General features: G+C 38.8%; 1 long non-coding RNA gene across 13 annotated transcripts in view; it reads right to left on the bottom strand.

The window, feature by feature from the left end:
* Positions 1 to 19,033, bottom strand: part of LOC132681168 (uncharacterized) — a 159,793-nt gene that overhangs the window by 6,574 nt on the left and 134,186 nt on the right. For 9 of the 13 annotated variants that reach the window (XR_013556060.2, XR_009610900.3, XR_009610899.3 and 6 more), the window contains one exon: positions 6,038 to 6,217. The exons of 3 other annotated variants lie outside the window; for them this stretch is intronic. This is a non-coding gene — a long non-coding RNA (uncharacterized LOC132681168). The remainder of the gene's footprint in view (positions 1 to 6,037; positions 6,218 to 19,033) is intronic. One more of the 13 variants, XR_009610906.3, reaches the window with a different exon arrangement.

Raw genomic sequence — 19,033 nt, 5'->3', positions numbered from 1 at the left:
AATTCAAAGGCACATAGCCCCAACATTATTGGTTCTAGTTTTTATTACAAGGTTCCACTGTGCATGTATACAATGTGGGGGAAAAAAAACTGATTTTTTTTTTTGAGACAGAGAGAGACAGAGCATGAGCAGGGGACAGGCAGAGAGAGGGAGACACAGAATCTGAAGCAGGATCCAGGGTCTGAGCTGTCAGCACAGAGCCCGATGTGGGGCTCGAACTCACGGACTGAGTCCGGTTGGACTGAGTGACGGACGGTCAGATCATGACCTGAGCTGAAGTCAGACGCTTAACCAACTGAGCCACCCAGGTGCCCCGAAAACCTGATTTTTATAACACGTTTATGGTTGTGAATTTGTATTTCAGTCTTTCAGAATCTTAAGAAAAATCATTCTTCTGTTTTCCCAAAGGAAGATGGGCACTTCTTGCCTCTGCAAAAATAGCATGGATGAGAGAGATTTCAGTAAAACCCACTTTTTTCTATTGAAGAGCACTTAATAAACACACACACCTGGCTGCTTTCACTTCACCATGAGTGCCACCCATTTGCCAGTCATTGAAGTAATTCAGTCTGATCTGTTGAGGTGATGGATTCCGACAAACTGTGTAAGCCTGTCATTAAGGGGAGGATAGATTACTGTCTCCATGCAGGACATTATAGTGCTTACATTTCTCATCCATACAGCCTATGAAACAAACAGGGAAAGCAAGATGAAAATAAAACTGAACATGGATTTAACTGCTTCTCTCTCCAGTGAATGGCAGGAGCTGGTGTCCAATCCACACTGTCTACCACGCACAGACGCGCACACACACACAATTTGATTTCCTTCTAATATAAAGACCTCTCATAAAGGACACAAATATTATGCACAAAATTGACTATTCAGTAACTTAAGTCTAACTTAAGGCCTTGCGCTCCCACTTTTAAAATATTATTCTTTCCTCTTTCACCCTATTTATAGCCATTTTGCCTCTCTATAATTTTTTACTTATGTACTTAAAATCCACATTTAAAATGGAGATTATATCAAAAGTGAAATGAGTTAATTAGGTTAATTGAAGAAAACGAGTCTGAATTAATTAAAAAGTCTAAAGAATGGATGGTTGTCAAAAAGATCACGATAATAGCAACAGGTGATGTTTTGAGAGGTTACTACATGAAAATCAGTAGGCTGAACGCTTTACATGCACTATCTCATTGAGTCCTCATAAAAGTCCTGGAGCAGGTATTATCATCCCATTTTTACAAATTAGAAAATAAAACCTGAGAGATATTAAGTAACTTGCCTAAAGCCACGTAGCTAATGCGTTACAGAAATACTTTCAAACCTGAGTTTGTCTGACTCCAAAGCTCATGTTCTTTACCACCACATCAAACTGCTGGGGGGTTCCTTCAATCAATAATAAAAGTAAAGCGGTATTTCAGATTAGTGTTCCAAAACCCTAACATGTGGAACACCGCTTCAGTGAAAAAATGAGAAGTGTTTAAAATTAGCTCACCAATTATTTTAGGTAGGTGGTAATTACCTGCAACTCATGAAGTACGCACTTCACACCAGACGCTTTCTATATACATTCAATCTAACCCTCAAAACAGCTCCATAAATTAGGTAAACTATCTCCATTTACAGGTGAGGGAAAAGATACTCAGAGAACCTAAGTAATTTGCCCAAGGTCACGCAGATGGAAAGTGGCTCCTTCTGCACTATGCCTTTTTGCCACACTACCTCATTCCATCCTGCGTTACTTCTCTAGACTCCCTGAAAAGCTTGCTTTATAAAACGGTAATGCCATTCCCCTTTAATTGTATTATACTATTTATTAGCTCAGCAAAGATTTGGTTCAGAGACAATGCAAAAGTAAACTTTAACCCAGCCCTCTCTCATTATCATAAATTCCAAATTTAGTAAGGTCCATGTTAATGGGTTTTACTGTATATAGAAAAGAGTTTAATAGTCACTTAGCCCCGCTCTATCTCCATTAACAAATGTAAAAGGCCACACAAAGGCGGAGAAAGAACAGTGACCTTAAAACTAAAACAGTTAAGTGTCTGTAATTTGTATTTCATATGCCAACATACAGTACACACATATGCCAACATGTAACAACACATTCAACTCTACAATTTTAAGTGCTCTATTCATCAATTAAAGAAAATTAATCCTAATCAGATGTTCATATTAAGGAATACAGCCATAACAAATCGGTAATAATAATTAAAAGTCCATTTCAAATCTCTTTGATTAGCAGGGAAATGATGTAACATAGCCAGGCCACCCTAGTCCTTTCTGTAGTGTTGTATAAATATGCACATTAAATGAAAATTCCTGGATGTTTAACATGGTCATCTTTGCTACCCACACTGCACGTGTTTCTAACAAAGACATGCAACCATGTACACCCTGAATGGGAAAAATGTACAAGTTGTGACAGTCAAGCATATGTCTGCTCTGACAGCCAAATCCTAATACACAGTATTTTCCCACTTAGAGTCATCACAGTATTGCAAAGATTCCAAACAAATCTACCTGCTTTGGAGGGGGCTACCTGAAGCAGGAAGGATGCCACAGCTCTCTCCAGTTGCATCGGTTTTGTTTTGTTTGTTTTCTTTTCTTTGGGTCAGCTTGTAAATGAGCTATCAAATGCCTCTGTGCAACAGAAATAGCCTTGGGACAGAAGCAAAACAATCCGGGTGAAAGATAGCCCAACTATTCTTTCAGGCCTGATGCACTGTGAGGTAGGTAGTGGAACCAGATTTTTAAGATCACTTGTAGTCTGGCTGGACTCAAGAGGTCCACGTATCCAAATATCAGACTGCCGTAGCTCTTACAATCCTCTATCTGGCATTGCTTGGTTGCTTTGCAAAACAGCCCCACCAAAGTACTCCCTTAGGATTTAGTCTTCCACTTTCAACTCTCTTGGCCGGACCATTATTTCTTTGACAGTCTATTTCAATTTCAAGTCACTGGAAGGCATTACTGGAAAGACTATGGAGTCTCATTCTCTGTACTTTTCAAAGTCAGGGCGAGAAAAAACATCCTTCCTAGAAGTGTGGGATAAACTCTGAGCTCTCTCAGAATCCTTCCCAACCTGAGTGTCTGATCATTACTAATCAATTAAATCTTATGAGATACCCAGCAATACCAGCTCTAGAAATCTTTCCTACAGAAATACTAACATGAATTCACAAAAATAAAAACAGTATCATGTTCACTGAAGCATTGTTTATAACCTCAAAAGTGTAAAAGGATCTAAATGGCCAGCAGTTGAAGAATGGTTTATTAAAGACCATTTAAACTGGAGAACACTGTGCAGCCACTAAAAATAATAATACAGGTCTCTATTTACTGATATAAAAATGTGTTAGTGAAAAGAGGAAGGTGCAGAACAAAATGTATAGATAGTGTGCTACTATTTGTGGAAAAAATACAAGTGTGTATGTATACAAATAAATGTATATGTAAAGAGATTATATGAAATAGAAATACCCATTTTAGAGAGATACAAGTATAAATATATAGCTATGTATATTTCTGTTATGTGACATTCAGGTAAAATTTTTCTATTATAAACTTATACATACATTTGCATATGCGTAGAAAAATCAGGAAGAATTACTCAGCTTGGGCTGCTATAACAAACTACCACAGACTGGGTGACTGAAACAACAGACATACATTCCCACAGCTGTGGAACCTGGGAAGTCCAAGATCAAGGTGCCAACAGATTTAGCTCTTGGTAAGGGCCAGCTTCTTGGCTTACAGACGGCAACTTTTTTGCTATCCTCAAAAGTGCAGAGAGAGAAAGAGAGAGAAGCCAAGCCCCTGGAAAATGAGATTGGGAAGGAAAACTAACTTTCTACTTGTACATACTATTTCATTTATTTAGGTTTCTAAGCAATTCTCCCAAACTGAGACTTCCTTCTTCTCGTGGGTTGTGAACAAGAAAAAATACAAAAATAAAACAGATGAGAATATAACCATTGTTACAGACTGCAACCAGCATAGAGGAGATAAAAGCCAGACAAGCCTAGTTTTCTTAACTACAGAATTAGTCCATCTCCACAGTGCTGGTCTGGGGTGGGCTTCCTTCCTCTGGGAGAATGTAGGTTCCTGGTAGGCAGGCCCTTCTCAAGTAGAAGGAGAGTGGCAGGAGGCTAAGCTGGACTACTTATCCACCCCAAATTTACCAATTAGGTAAGTCATTGTGCCCTACAGGGACAGTAGTCCTTGAGAGAGTAGCACTATAGTGGCTAAACGTAGACTACAACAGGTGAAAGAGTGAATGGTGCGAAAGCAAAGGCAAGAAACAAGTCAAGAATAAAGACAGAAAACAGAGTAGGGAATATAGGGAAGGAATTTTTTATTTTTAAGGAAGAGGCCAACAAAATGTCAAATGTGGAAAGCGGAAGAGTCTAAGCACAGTGACAGAATCATGGACACAAGTGAAGGTGAATGCCTCTTACTGAGACATGAATAAAAGGGAAAGAACAGGAAAAGCCACAGTGATTTTGAGGCAGAGATGAAGGAAGGGAAGTTGAATTCACAGCATGATACCAGTTCTGTACAAGGGTAGAAAGAATCTGTGGCCAACGCCAGGCAACAAAAATTGAACTTGCAAACTGCCACAGGGCTGGTTGTGCTAAAGTCATAACAACACTTAGCAGAACCAAGATGTACTTGTAAATGTTTTATCATACTGTGAAACTTTTGAGAAATTGTGATGTATAATTTATAAGACATTGCTTAGATTAGTATTGATGTACATATACTGTTGATATCATTCAACATTGTGCATCATAATATTAGTTGATTCACATGCTCCTTTGTCCCTGGGAACCCTGAGGAATAAAGTTTCTCATAAATAACAATGGTTTAAGCTTGACTAGCCTTGTGCAATTTTTCATCACAATTCTGGCTACCATCACAACCTTATTTCCAAATCACAACACACTATAAAGTAAAATCAAACAGACCAAAGAAATTGGTGGAAAGATGCATAGTCTAAAAGTCTGGCTCCATACTTTTGACTGATAGAAACTAAAATTTCTGCACGGGACATGGTGCTATATTCCCACGGATCTATTTTTATGCCACGGTGTCAGTGGCCATATATGCCTTTCTGGCAAACTGAGTCTTCAGGTAAAGAGGCTTCTGGTAGATCGATTTCTGTGAATTCGTAATAGAGGGAAAAGCTTCATATCTTTCAATAGTCTCCAAAGTTATACTCTTTACCAGGTTTTAAAGTTATATTCCAGTCTCCATTCCGCTGTGAGATTTAGCTTTACAACCAGCTGCCCCCTCTTAACAGTTTTTGACGTCATTCAGAATGGTTTTGCAAACTGTGTGCTACAGCCCTTACTTGGGTTTGTCGACTGCTATTAAAGTTATACTTCATTAAGTGTGGAAGCTGGCACCAGAAAGGATCCATAAGGGTGATCATAGTGCAAAGCAGCCGCCTCAAGTCCAGCTCCTCCACAGAGGGCTTCCAGTTCTGCTTCCTCAGTGTCACTTCACGGTCCCTAGGATAAAGGGAACCATCTTTGCTGCCGACACTGAATGCAACTGAGATTGGTTCTCCTGACAGAGATTAGTGGGCAGCAATGAATCTTTCAGTTGGGTTAGAAATATGATTTTATTTAAGAAAATAACCATACATAATTGGGCTTCTGTCACTTTAAATTTTAATGGTGAAAGTAATATGGAGGCTTCTGGGACTTTAAATTATGGCTTTCAGAAGCTTCACACTGAATCTTTCAATTATTCTATATAAGTACTTTCTCAAAGCATGTGCCACCATGACATTGCTATCACAATTCAAATCTAAATTCAAAACTGACTGCGGGGCTATGAGCTATGTGCTGGCGTGCCGGCTGCCTCATTTTATCTTTGAACATCTGACGAGGCGAATCAAGAGGCACTCTCCCAGAGCCCAGCCAGCTGTTTGCCAAATATTCAAATACCCTGGCACGCAGAAGATTTCCCCACATCAAAATTAGTGACGACCCCCTATTTTTCCCATTAGCTTCTGGCTTACCTACATCCTTTCACGCAGGCCCACTTGACTCACGCGCCTAAATGGTCACTCTTGCCAGCTCACGCACCTCTCAGGTTCCCCCACTTCAGCAACTGGATCCAGTGTGTGCTACAGAATGGCAGCCAGTTCAGACAAAACCATGGAGGAGAGTTTTCAAGTCTGTGTTTCCTTGAAGTGGATCTGAAAGAGGAGCTGAGCTGATATTTGTGGTAGGAGGCAGATAGAAAGCACAGAGAGTGTGTGTATTTTTACTTAAAACGCATTCATTAGGCTGGAGCAAAAAAAAAAAAAAAACGAAACCGGGAAGACAGCAAGGGAAAAGTGAAAAGGCCTTCTTCCTTTACACATTTTTATCTTCATATGAAAATAAGTGGAAGTGAACATTCACTTATTTGCAGATTCAGCTTTAGACTGCTTCAATTGTTTTTAAATGAGTCCCCTACCCCACCAAATGCAATGCCAAATCTACAACTGTAAATAACTAAATCCAGCTGCACTAATGAATCTACAATGAAAGACAACCCTTATTTCACATTTTAAAGGTCCTGAAGCAATCTTCCTCAGCTGAATGACTTAGAACAGAGGGTATGGATAGCACATGGGAAATCAGAAGGAGAAAGGGACAAAGGTGCCACAAGACAACGGCCTCTACGCAAATGGCTGGTCAAATTTCCTGAAGCTGGACACCAAACCCCAGGGTTCCAGCTGGGTAAGGGGATCCTGATTCCTTCCAGAAAAGTTGGGCCTTTATTTGTTCATTTCCTGTGATGTGTTTACACTTGGACAGAAGGGGCACAGCAGGGATGCTTTCAGGGCACATTTGTGGGGAAGCCAATCTCACAGGAGTCGTGACTGCCAGATGTCAAACCAGTGTGTGCTGCTGAGCAAGCTCTAAGCAAGATGCACAGGCACCAAATCATGGTCTGAGGAAACTGCCCTGATCTGGGGCCTTTCCTGAGATTCGGGAAAGCCTGGCAGAAATTTATGTCATTCAAAAAATAATAACGATCATTTTAAAACCTGATATGACTCTGAGCACTACCTGAGAACCACACAGGCAGATGACGTTCCAATTCTGCCCGTCACAGATCTTCACCCTGTCAACCCAAATCATCATAAGGCAAATAACTTACTTCTGGGAACCATGGGTGGCAAAGGTTAGGAGGTCCATGTGTGAAGTGACCATAACAAAAATGTTGACTCTCATTATCTCCTGAAAACAAGCTCAGATATTCCTTTGCACTAAGATCAGGACAATGGTGCCCAAGTGAGAACTCTTCGAAGACGACGACCATGGACAGAAAAACAAAATTTAAATACACATTGATTTTAGAGCCCAAAACACTATAATTACAAATCCCATCTGACTTGATTATTTAAGGCTCATGGAATGTTTCAAACATAAAGTGGTTCTACATAAATCATCCACCTAAACATTTACTATGCTCCTATTATGTCCCAAGTACTATACTTTGATGAGCCAGATCTGATTAAAAAATAATCCACAAACTACTGGATTTCTCTGCTGAATTTAGTATCAGGGCTTAGCCCTTCATCTTAAAGTTTCTTCGCCTCTATAAAAGTCCTGTCCCTCTTGAAGAGGTATACCTCTCAGACCATTCTGTCCTCTTCCTCAGCAGTGTCCTCATTTTACTCTAAATCAACAAGGGGTGAAGGGTAATGTATCAAAATTACCTAAGGGTTGTTCTTCATTTTTTTCAAACTACATGATACCTTCTACCCCTGTCTGAGAATCTTTACCTATATGAACCACTCACTACTTCTAGTGAATGGTTTCTAGTGAACTATTTCTGGGATAAATCGTATGCCTTAAGAATTTGGGGATAAAAAAAAAAGCCAAAGATTTCTATACTAAACTCTTCCTCTTTATCTCACTTACTTCTGTGACTTCAACTACCTATCACCTACATGCTGATGACTTCAAAAATAACATTTTAAGTTTAGACTCACATATATAAATGCCTCATGGACCTCTGTTTTCAAATGATTTACTAACTCAAACTTGGTGCAACATCATGTCTATTTCTTTTTTTTTTCTCTTCCCTTTCTTAATAGTATCCATTCAGTGGATATTTTACAGTCCCCATTCTCATCCCACATACATCAAATCTGTCACCAGGTCCTGTCACTTCCAGAACACATCTTAAGTCTGTCTACCATATGCCATATCCTACCTGGACCTCTGCAATAGCCTCCTCACTCCTCCCAACTGCAGCCCCTCCCTACTTCCATTTTTTCTCCACATGCTGCTGATTCATACTGATTAAAGCAGGAAATACTAGAATGCAGCACTCACAATATACAAGATGATTTTTGATAGCACACAGACAACATTTTACATATTTATATTTTAAGTTTCAGAAATAACACATCAAATTGGGGTTTTAATATTAGGTTTGTTTTTAAAATAAATTTTGATATACAAATCAGACAATTTGGTGCACCTTGGTGGCTCAGTTGGTTAAGCATCTGACTCTTGATTTTGGCTCGGGTCATGATCTTACCATATGTGAAGGAGGGACTACAGGACTATGGGGACAGCAGTGGAGACTGCTTGGGATTCTCTGTCTCCCTTGCTCTCTGCCCCTCCCCACCTGCAAGAGTGTTCTCTCTCTCTCAAAATAAATAAACTTTAAAAAAATCAGAAAACTTAAATAAAAATCTAGTTCATGTAGTAATTAGACATTTTTTTTTTAATTTTTTTTTAAATTTTTTTTTTCAACGTTTTTTATTTATTTTTGGGACAGAGAGAGACAGAGCATGAACGGGGGAGGGGCAGAGAGAGAGGGAGACACAGAATCGGAAACAGGCTCCAGGCTCCGAGCCATCAGCCCAGAGCCTGACGCGGGGCTCGAACTCACGGACCGCGAGATCGTGACCTGGCTGAAGTCGGACGCTTAACCGACTGCGCCACCCAGGCGCCCCTAATTAGACATTTTTAAAGACATTAAAGTGGTACATTAATCAGTGAAGTTTGGGAAGTTTGGTCCTGTAAAATAGATCTAAACTTCTCAACATGATGTTGCAGATGTTACATTCCTCTTCATCATCAGTTACTGCCTCTTCCCACATTCTCTGCACTCTATTCAGACCCTCTGTGTATCAGCTTTGCTGCACAGCAAAGCACTCCAAACCTAGTGGCTAACACAACATTTTATTTAGTTCATAACTGTGCAAATAAGCTGGATCATTCTGTCTGGGCTGACAACAGATTTTTCCTGGACTCTCGCATGTGGCTATGGGCAAATGGTGGATCAGCGAGATAGTCCAAGATGATCTCACTCACATCTCCAGTGGTTAGCGGACTGTCAGCCAGAGACTCTGTTTCCTGCAGGTGGCTACTTTATCCTCCAGCAAGATAACCTGGGTTCAATCACAGTATAGTCTTTGGAATTCCAAGCACAGAATCCCTAGTGCACAAGCACTTTTTAAGTCTCTGCTGGTTTCACGTTTGCTAACATCCATTGGCCAAGGCAAGTCACATGGTCAACCAAATTCAGTGATGAGGAAACAGATTCCACTTCTTAATGGCAGAATCTTCAATACCATTTTGCCAGGAGTCAGATGCAGGAAAAGGAAGAATTTTTGACCATCGTTCAATCTACCACTCTTGTCATATCCTAAACATACCAGGCATATTCACACATGTGCACAGGCTGGTCCCATCACCTGAAATAAATTATCAACCTCTTTCTGTCCTTTTGGCAAATTTTTATTTCTTGACGTTCAAGGCTCTGATCAAATACAGCATTTAATGACATCTTTCCTCAAATTAATTATTCCCTCCTATGCTCCCATGATCCCTTGCATATGCCTCTATTATAGCATTCAATAAATTGTATTATAATGTTATAATGTCTCCCTAAATAGACGGTCTTTGTACCACCAGCATCTAGCACAGTGACTAGCAAAGAACAGGCATTCGTAAGTGTTCACTAAATTGAATTGAACTGAATAAATTCAAAACAAAGATTAAGATCTTCCTCAAGCCTACATTTAAACAACTTAAGGTGCAACTATATAAAACTGGCCTTATAAGTTAGTAGGACTAATTAGATCCACCTCATCTAATTTGAAGGGCACCAGGGCAATGTTCCCAGCCAGAAGCAATTTTCCTTTGTGACCAGCACAAAACCTGAACTTGCAGCATAGATTATTCTAGGTTTTAAAATGTTTTGCTGTAGTACAAACAACATAGGCTTTGGAGTCTGAAACGGATTGAAAACCTAGCTACTTGTGTGATGCTATTTATTTCTTGCATTTCTCTGCAGCACTTTTTTTTACATCCATAGTTATCTGTATTGCAATAAATTATGTGAAGCAACTAGCACAGTGCCTGTCATACACCTAACACTCATCAAACCCGAGGGTCTCCTGTAAGAAAAGCAAGTCACCTGGGAGGGGGTAACCTCCAGACTTCATGGACATCTGAGTAGAGTGGGAGAGGGGTAAGAAGAGTGTGAAAGTAAGTAAAGGGTAAGTAAATAATTTCACAATGTTACTGAGAGTCAGAACTGCAGCTGGTAATTAGTTACGTCACGTTGCAGGGTACCCAATCAGGGAATAAAAGTTCCCCCTCCCCAAGGAATGCAGAGCTATCTCTGATGATACTGGACTTAGAAATCTCTATTTTGCTGGGCATCAATATGGAATCAACATTTATACATTTACTTAGGTAATATTACTGAGGGAAAAGCTAAGGAAGAAAAGAGGTTGTTCAAAATGATGTTATCCTAATATTTTAATGCATATTCCTTCACTCTTTTAGTTTTTACATTTAAAAGGAGTAGTTACGGTAAACAAGTTTTTTTATCCCTATGGATACAATTTTTTAAGTGAGAAAAATGAAAGGCAAATTACAAACACATGATTCTAAACTTCAAATTATATCACTTCTAAAGGAAATGGTACCAGTGAAACCAATATAAAGTGAGTTTTAGAAACACTGAAGTCCTGTTTCAAAGTAAAGGCAAATTTAATACATTTTAATAAGATCTTTAAACTTCCAAAATCCAAGTAGAAACTTGACTCTTGTAAGATGTCTCTATAGTTAGCCCTCCTGAGGATGTTCTCACATCTCAATGGCAGCTCTGAAACACTTATATACTTATTGTTCACTAAATCAATCTGTATTTGTTGATACCTAGCCCTGTAAAAGAATCTCCATCTTTCCCCTGCAATCTTTCATATCAGCTATACCGTAAACTTCCTGGTACCCAGGATTGTACTTTCTGTATTTTCCTAAGTCACTTCTCCCCACTCCCAGCACCCTGACTGTACTCAACAAATGTTCATTTATAACTGGCAAGAAAATGTATAAGCGTTTGCTTAAGGTAAATTCACTGGTACATTCAAGTTCAGATCAAGACCTCTAGAGACATTCAAGACTGGAAAAATATGGTGCCTTCATCCACATGTAAATCAAAATGAAAATAATATCAAGCCACAAAGCACAAAACTTACATATATGTTCAAAGTTACATAAATGTTCAAATTAAAATAGCTTCTTCAGGCAAAATTTTAGGTAAGCTCATCAAAAGCTGAACACCTCTCTCATTCTCCTCCCTCCCCAATGTGAGGTGACTATATGTATGGGAGGGAAGAAGGAATGGGGGGGGGGGTGGAGATAAGCTGGAGGAAGCATGTGTCACTAATTTCCTGGTGCTTGGTCTGTTATAAAATACTCCAATTCTTGGTCCAATTCACAAAACTATGAATCAAATGATTGCCTAAATTCTTATGTATATTTGCTGTTCCCTTATGGGTTTGTTTCAAGTTTTCATTTAAATTCTAGTTAACACATAGGGTAATAATTGGTTTTAGAAGTAGAATTTAGTGATTCATCACTTACATATTTCAATTCATCACTTACATATGTAACACCCAGTGTTCACCACAAGTGCCCTCCTTAATGCCCACCATCACCCATTTAGCCCATCCCACACCCACCTCCATCAACCCTCAGTTTGTTCTCTATAGTTGAGTGTCTTATGGTTTGCTTCCCTCTTTTTTTCCCCTTCCCCTATGTTCATCTGTTTTGTTTCTTAAATTCCATGTATAAGTGAAATCATATGGTATTTGTCTTTCTCTGACTGACTTATTTCAATTAGCATAATACACTCTAGCTCCATCCATGTCATTGCAAATGGCATAATTTCATTCTTTTTGATGGCTCAAATTCTATTGCAGGTATGAATAGAAACAACCTAACATTGCCTTGCCTGCTGTTACTACTGTATTGTGGTTGTGTTTAGAAAAGGAGATACAATAAATGATTATCAGCACAACTCTCAGAAGCACAAGTTTTTGCATTTTATTTCATTCAACATTTGATAAAAGCAATAAGCACCAAATTATATTTGGACAAACCTTCCATAAATAATGTTTTCAAAGTATCACAAAGTCTAGAATGCAGATGTTAATTACAGAGTCAAATCAAAACCACCGTAGTTGCAATTAAAACTAAAATATTTCACTTATGATTCTCATATTCATAGGAACAGATATTGGTTAATATTTCCAATAAATTTGAATACTTTATGCTTAGATATAATTATTTCAGCTGATCTGTTTCCACTTTTATATTTTATTTATTTATTTATTTATTTAATTTTAATTTTAACGTTTATTTATTTTTGAGACAGAGAGAGACAGAGCATGAATGGGGGAGGGTCAGAGAGAGAGGGAGACACAGAATCCGAAACAGGCTCCAGGCTCTGAGCTGTCAGCACAGAGCCCGACGCGGGGCTCGAACTCACAGACCGTGAGATCGTGACCTGAGCTGAAGCCAGTGCTCAACCGACTGAGCCACCCAGGCGCCCCTCCACTTTTATATTTTAAAAATTTAGTGTATTCTGTATGAGTTGAACGTGGAATTTGCTTATTTTGACGTACCCAGGTAAACCTTGCCTTGTGATGAAAAATGCTTGGATACCTAGGAAAAAGGCCTAAATAAGAAAGTGCTTGTAATTATAAAGGTCTTTTACTTCTGATTATACAGTCACTTTAAAACACAGTTTTTGGGGTGCCTGGGTGGCTCAGTGAGTTAAGCACCCAACTTTAGCTCAGGTCATGATCTTACGGTTCCTGAGTTCGAGCCCCGCATCAAGCTCTGTACTGACAGAGACAGCTCTGTGCTCTCTCTACCCCTCCCCACCTCGTGCGCGCGCACACGCGCCCACGCTCTCTCTCTCAAAAATAAATAAACATTAAAAAAATTTTAAACATGAAGTTTTTAAGACTTATGCTGATAGTGAAGTACAAGAATGCACATTTACGAATGCAACTGAATAATTCAGTTCATTGTTATGTGATCAGATCTCATTGGTTCTAAGATGTATCCAATTAAAACAAGAAAAAAATGTCCCTTGGTGGCTTTGATCTAGAAGTAAAGGGTATATTACGTCCAGTAAATAGGAAGCCAAGGATTACTTGAAGAAATAATATTACAGCTTTGTAGAATGACTGATGGTCTTTGCAAAGGTCCAGACTGGTTTCATCTTTCTTGAGATTTTATCACTGATTTGTTCTTAGTCATGTGCAGTCACTAAGGCCAGCAGAGGTAACAAGTGTTTGATGTATGATACTTGAGCCACTTTTGTCAGACTGCATTTATTTTAAGCTACACTCATACTTGGTACTCTTCTACGTGTATGTTCTTGGGCTTTCGTTTTTTCTTGTTTCCAGCAATGCGTCAAACAAATATTATAATAACACTACCTTCTAAAAACTCTACAAAAGTAACGTACCTGCTTTCTTGCAAAGGATGCCTTTACATTGCAGATAAAATAAATGACTGTAGAGCAAGTACCTAATGTAAGGACTTATTCTTTGTTCGTTGCCTTATTTGCACAGCTTACAACATATCCCTTACCTTTTAGCATATATTATCCGTTTCAATTCAATCCATTCTTTACAATCTGCAGCAAGCCACAGAAGTTCCCTAGTTAGTTGAAAGGAAATTTCAAGGGAGGAGGGGTGTGGAAAAACACATTTAATTTATGCTATTGAAAAGGGCCTGTTCTAAATGGTTTCTGCGCACTTTTGCATCTTCTTACACACTACAAATCAGCTCAGATATCTTAATCAGTGGCTAGAAACATATCCTTATCAGTAACTTATTCATGAAAGATTGTATGTGTATGAGCTGCAAAATGTTTGGCAGAGGCCCAGGAATAAAAAAGAAAGAAAGAATATGGTAAAGAGTTGATGGAATAGCTTTGTATTTCAACCCTATTCATTTTGGAAATTTTCTATCATCTGTTTGTTCTATTTGGAAGGATAATAGACAAACCAAAAGAATGTCAGATTTCTATGGATTTGATTTCACCTATATATAGATACACTTCCTGTACAATGATCCAGAATGGAAGCATATCTGTACACAGTGGTGTATATGAGAACATATATACCTTCTCATGTCCCTTTCTAAATTTTCCTACTCGTGGTATCACCTTATGCAAAGTTCAGCACTTTCCTGTTTTGACAGTCTAAGCGCTGTCTAAACATGATTTCACAAAATCAAGAGTAGTTCTTGACAATTGATTTCTACAGTCAATGGTCTTCACAAACTGGGCAACTCCCCTTGGAACTTAGGAGCCACAACAGCAGACTGTGTGCGTGAAGGAGCAAGACAATTCATTAGCCGATTCTGCAGCAGCTCAAAGTGGCGGGGGATGTCAGCCCCTGCTCTGGCGCTTCAATACTAATGAGAGTCATTGCATATTCATAACCCCAAATACAGTCAGCTTCTTGTAAAAACTTTTGTCACCCAGGCTTCATGGCAAGAGCAAAGCACTGCACAATCCGTGTCGTGGCACTTCCGCCAAGTGAGTGCAAGAGCAAGATTGATTGTTTTCCAACCTAGCCTGACACAGAACCAAAGGATGCTGCCCCAAGGGTCCTAAAATTCTACTCAGTTTGATTGCAAAGCCCCAGATAATCAAAGAAACAAAAAGGAGGCAGTGGTAGTGAATGCATATGTCTATATATACATATAGCCACATATACACCATATACAAAAAAATTTATAGAATACTTTAAGCAAGGAATTTGGCTTATTGAGTGCTCCGAGTAATTATCTGGTAGGGATGTAAAACCACTCACATCAATGTTGAAAGAATGGTGTGCCCCAGTAAACTTGTTCTTGAGTTGCAGAAACACCATGACATGTCTTAATAGAAACAGATTTCTAAAACTGTCTGAAGTTTCCCGTCATTATCAATACCAAAGCTTAGTGAACTGAACCTGTCAGCTCTGCCAAGTGTAGAGCAACCTGGAATCCAATTCCTCAGGCAGCTTTTTATGTTGTTGTCAGTGCCTCCCTTGCTTTATCATCATCATCATTATGATTAGTTTCCCAGAAGTGAGCCATTCAGTGTGCTTGCCAGGAAATCCTAAGGGGCCAGCACACCACCATTTGACCCCAAGATACCTGTCTGTTTGGGGCAGCTACCAGCATCCCCTGGAGTCAGAAAAAGGAAATGTATGTTTCAGCACCCACTTTGAAAAAGCCTTGAGCACTTTTTTCACTCGTAATGATGTCTTCAACTGGAATGCCAGCACACTTCCACATTTTTCTGACAGGCATACAGTCTATAAACTACCCATAAAAATTAAATAAAACAGGACAGTGAAAGAAAAGTTTCTAAATTTGATCACACTTGAGTTGTTAAAAGTTATTTCCAGATGCATAACATGTATAAATATCTGCATAGCTAAAGACAAATCAGGAATATTGGGAAGGTGGGGGGGGATAGATGATGAGGTGTTGTGGGGGAAGGGGCTCACCAAACTGTTTTACATCTCAGTCACAGACACAAGCTTCGAAAATAGAAGGATTTGTGTTTATGATTGATTGAGGTAACTGATTATCCACAGATATTTTAAGTGTTGAGACATTAAATTGTCAGCTCTATCAGTTTGATTGCAGTAAAACATGAAAACATTGACTTTTGTCTAGTTAGAGAAATTTATTTTTCCCAGAATGACAATCCTTTAAGTAGAAGCCAGGCAGCTTGCCAGCTTTCCATGTCATACACTGAAGTTTGCAAATGCAACCCATATTTTCAAGTGTTTTTCAAGGTTCAATGAATGGTGCATAGGTCTTTTGCAAATAGTCTTGTAATAAACATATTCCTGCAGTATGTTTCCTTCTTTAAGCCTGAGAAAAGTATTAACTCACTTTGAAGAAAAAACAACAACGACAACACTGTAGCTTTGTATTCATGTTACCAGTGCTCTCCAGCTATTCAAAGTATCTCTCAAAAAGAAAATAACCCTCTTTAGACCACCATGCTGTGAACAAGTTTGATTAATATGTTTTATAAGCTTGAAATAAATGCTCATCATAATTGTCAGTTAGCTGACAGCTTTCAAAAGTCTTTGTTCTCAGAATGAGTAATTTGTCTGATCTTTAACATACCATATTCCAGCTGAAAAGGAAGATATAACAATCAAGTAAATTCTACTAAAATTTGATTGCTGTTAAATCAGCCTTATATTCCAGATCCTTGCAGGTACTATATGTATGCACACTACTTTCCAAAATAAAAATACTATACCTTATTTGTTATTACTTGTCAGAACACCTGTGCTTTTCACTGGGCAGAATTGTGGTTCCAGTGTTTAAAATCCAGTCCATTAAGAGAATCAAAAATGTCAGATACAGTCAATCCTTTTAATAAAATATGTGACTGGGAAATCATCACTAGGCCTCAGGATTTAAATGAAAACACCAATCAAAAGACAGACGTGACCATTACTCTACTGAAATACCAACATGTCTGTATTTGCTGCATACTTTCCAAGCATTTATAATGGTAAGTAAAATACAGAATGTTCTAAAGGCCAGCACACCACTGGCCCTTCCATGTGAATTCTGCAGACAGCAATAGATAATACCTGGAACAGAGAGCTACACAGCTCCCTGCACAGCTAAGCAAGGCTACACCAACTACATTAACACTTCTTCCTGACTCAGCCAACCACCTCGTGTTGTGGAGCAGACCTGGCTGCTCTTCTCATCCCATCTCAGAGAGTAACGACTATTATAAGTGGTCATTCAATTATATTCTTCTCTGGCTTTAGTCCCACCACCACTGATGTTTCACTCTTTTTCTGGGACAGAACCTGTGTATATGCCGCCTAACTTGTTCCTTTTGTCAACAAGCTTTCCTCCTCAAGTTAGCTGCACCTATTCTCATACCAGGTCCACAGAGATTAAAATTATAGATTGTTTTCCATTTAACATCTTTTTTTTTTTTACTTACGTTTTTCCGAATTTCTAAAAAAGGGCCATTTTTATAACAATTGTGTTTTTTACCCCTGCATCACCTTTGTTCATAAGAAGTCATTTTTCATTTCATTATTTTCCAAATTGCCCAAAAGCCACAGCTCCTGTACATACAATCATCTGTATATTGTAAGCATTACTGTTGTTCTTATTCATTTTGATATACCCATTATTAAACTTTTAATGAAGTTCATTTTCATTCTTTATCTGCTCTCTATGCTATAACTACCCCTTATAATTTCTAATGGACTGTGGAAGTTTTGAAACAATGTTCTTTCATGTCTTGTATACAAACTTCCCCACTTGTGTTATTTCTCATTATTATTGGTTGCCAGCCACATTTATTCTGATGAAGACAATGTTCAGGCTGCAAGCAAACATTGCCTTCTTGTGACTAGGCTTGGGATGGGTGATTGGTCTCACATCTATCTTTTCTTTTTGATTCATGGCACTCAATAAACAGGTCTCTTTTCTTTTTAAATGCCGGATATTAAACACACTTAGTTCAGGTAAATTATGCTGATTGGGCTGAAAATTCAGATGAGCTTCATCCTGGCTTTTTGTCTGGTTTAAAACTCCTCTTCTTCATGACTTAGATTATTCTCTCTTCCAGGAAGCCTTCTCTACCCCCAAAGTAGGGTTAGATGTTTTTCCTGTGTGCTTACTCATGTTTCAGCATTTAATACACAGTATTATAATCATCTGTATATTTATCTCTCAACTAGATGGCAATCTCCTTGAAGATGGTGTGTCAAACTCATCATTGTACACTCAATGGTGGCATCATGGCTGGAACATAGTAAGTACCACATAATTTGTTTGGCATACGTGAATAATCAGATCAGGCTCTTAAAAATCAGAAAGAGAACTATAGTCTTTTTTAAAAAAGGAGAGTAATTTAGATTGTAGAGCTTTTCTTATCTCCTATCACATACTCATACACACTGACATGCCATGTCACTGATGTTTTCTATAATTTCAACAGTCCTCCCTCTCCTAGGTTTTCATTTTAAGGGTGATCAGAAGTTTTGTTTTTGTGTTTTTTATTTTTTTAATGTTTATTTATTTTTGAGAGAGAGAGAGAGAGAGAGAGAGAGAGAGAGAGAGAGAGACAGTGTGAGTGGGAGAGGCAGAGAGAGAGAGGGGGACATAGAATCCGAAGCAGGCTCCAGGTTCCGAGCTGTCAGCACAGAGCCTGACACACGGCTTGAACACACCAACTGTGAGATCATGACCTGAGCCAAAGTCAGATGCTTAACCGACTGAGCCACCCAGGCACCCCTCAAATTTTTATTTACATTCTAGTTAGTTAACATAATGTGCAATACTGGTTTCAGGTATAATTTAGTGATTCATCACTTACATACAGCACCCAGTGCTCATCACAAGTGTCCACCTTAATACTTATCACCCATCTAACCCATCTTCCACACACCACCATCCATCAACCCTGTTTGTTCCCTATCATTACAAGTCTCTGACCTGGACAATTTCTTCACCAACTTTTTAGGATCAAATATCATCATCTTTGCCCACTATCCTCTCCAAAGAGTTGAAGTATTTCTTGCCTCTGGTTCTGAATTCTAAGAAGAGAAACTCAGAATGCTGCTAAAATTTCTTCCAAGACCTAACCCAGAACAGCCAGTGCAGCCCTCCAACAAAGTAAAAAGAAGAGGCCTTTA

Source organism: Panthera onca, chromosome A1 (assembly GCF_046562875.1).
Source record: "Panthera onca isolate mPanOnc1 chromosome A1, mPanOnc1 haplotype 2, whole genome shotgun sequence".
Classification (NCBI taxonomy): Eukaryota; Metazoa; Chordata; class Mammalia; order Carnivora; family Felidae; genus Panthera; species Panthera onca.
The sequence above is the reverse complement of the archived record's forward strand: the minus strand, read 5'-3'. Positions and strand labels throughout refer to the sequence as shown.